Source organism: Cupressus sempervirens, chromosome 8 (genome assembly GCF_028749045.1).
Source record: "Cupressus sempervirens isolate cs-2001-9-10 chromosome 8, ASM2874904v1, whole genome shotgun sequence".
In the NCBI taxonomy this organism is placed as follows: Eukaryota; Viridiplantae; Streptophyta; class Pinopsida; order Cupressales; family Cupressaceae; genus Cupressus; species Cupressus sempervirens.
Window position 1 is genome coordinate 383,142,883 of NC_143125.1, and position 2,048 is coordinate 383,144,930.

Below are 2,048 nucleotides of genomic sequence, written 5' to 3' on the forward strand. Positions count from 1 at the left end.
ATTGCAATGAAAGGATATTTAATGGATGCATTATCCTCAATACCACCCAAAGTTATTATGATCCAAGATGTTAGGATCTATTACATGTGTAAGATTGGAGAAGTAGGAGATTATGATATCATAGCAGAATACGAAATGCTATGTAATGGAGGAATCTTGAAGGATAAATTTAAAGTTGTTGAAAGGAAAGGGTTAACTTGTGCCCTAGAATTCCCAAGAAATTTCAAGATCGAATAGATTAAAATTGCTTTGAGCAGAATCCATGATATGAAGTATTGGTTTACATAATGGACTCGTGGAGATCACAAAGAAGATGATTCACATAGTTACAGGTTATCCAACCCTAGATAAGAAGAAAATCATGTGATGCTTGAGTTTAGAGGAAATTGAGGCAAACATAGGAGCTGAGTGGAATGGACGAGGTTTGTCCATTACAAACATTTCTAATCCACTAATTGAATTTGTTGCGATGGTTATACCTCACAAATTCTACCAATCAAGCAGATTGAACAATATGCCATGTATGGCATTAGATCAAGCATGGAAGACAGTTTAGCCCGACAAACATCATTCATTAATATAGAAGGTTGGGCAAGCTGCTTACGAATTGGAGTTACACCCAAATAGTTGAATTCATAATGTTTTTCATGTCTCTTGCCTTAAAAGGTTAAGGTTCTTGGTGAGTACGTTCCCACCCATTTAAAATAACCTCTTGTTAATGAAGAAGGAAAATAGGAGTTAGTGTCGCCTAAAGTTCTAGACTTAAGGGAGAGGCGATTAAGGTATCAAGCCATAAAATATTCGATGGATTGATTTGCCAATTGAAGATGCTTGTGGGAGAGTGAACAAATCCTCCAATATCCAGCTCTAAGCTATCTGGAGGTCCTTGTGGGAGAGTGAACAAATCCTCCAATATCCAGCTCTAAGCTATCTGGAGGTCCAACAATCCCGGGAAGGGAGGATTGTTAGGTCCCCCGTTCCCCATAGTATTTCTCTTCCGTTATTTAAAGTTCCCCAATTTTGCTATCACGGCTTCTTTCTTGTCTTTTGTCCTAAGTGGGTCCAGTAGACACTTGTCAGCCTATTCCCTTCCTAGTACTTGGTAGTGGTAGGCTTGTAATGTTCCAACCATGTTTTGCTAGCATGTTATTGATTATGTAAAATCAACGACTCTTGATTCTCTTGTAACGATGCTCAAACATAATTTGGAGGAGGATTGAGGAGGTCTTGGGACACGGAAAAAAAGAATGAAGTCAAGGTAATTTCTGCAACTTTTCTGAAGGACGAGACCCCTTCATACAGAATGCAACCTCTGTTTAGTGTTTCTTGTTGTCTAAATTGTAGTGGACCAGCCGTATCATACCAACATTGGTCGCAGGAGGAAATCCAAGAGATTAGAATACCTGAGGCGACAGATTGGGATTAACATGAAGACTAAGACTGGAGGATCAATTGAGCAACCCACACGAACTCCTTTTCCCGACTTTATTTTAAATGGGCCGTAAGTATTAGGAGCTGCTACTAACGTCATTCAAGGAGGCTACGCATGTCGGACTGAAGTCGATCAGAGAATTACTCGCTATTAATAGTAGGCAAATGAACATAATCAATTACCTTGTGGGTTTGCGACCAGACAAGAAGTTTGTTTGTGCGGCCAGGCCATTGTTAGAGCATCAATAATATAAATCAGGCGTTCATTGCCTCTTCATCACTGGATGGTAGCCATCACTATGTTTTCTGAATTTCCATTGTAAGAACATACTTAGATTGGTTCAGTAATAAGTAGTGATGTTTATTGATCATCCTGAGTTTGTATAAGAGTTTATGCATTCTATTTGTTGTTATTAGTCTGGAAGCTATTTGTCATTCTATGCAAAGAGTCGATCTTTGAAGTGAATACTAAATTTATCGGAAATGATGTCATGGTTCTTCCCATCCTATCTTAGCATTCTATTTCAAAATTCATTCATTAAAGAGTTATTCAAGCTTCAATTTCGTTTCTCAATTTAAGGCCCATTACATGCTCATATTTGAAAACTAATATTTTC

General features: G+C 38.1%; 1 long non-coding RNA gene across 1 annotated transcript; it reads left to right on the forward strand.

Moving 5' to 3' along the window:
• The first annotated feature begins 865 nt into the window (after positions 1-865).
• Positions 866-1,802, forward strand: LOC149542903 (uncharacterized). Its single transcript, XR_016355554.1, has 2 exons — positions 866-1,258; positions 1,379-1,802. It is a non-coding gene; the product is annotated as an uncharacterized LOC149542903 (long non-coding RNA).
• The last annotated feature ends 246 nt before the right edge of the window (positions 1,803-2,048 follow it).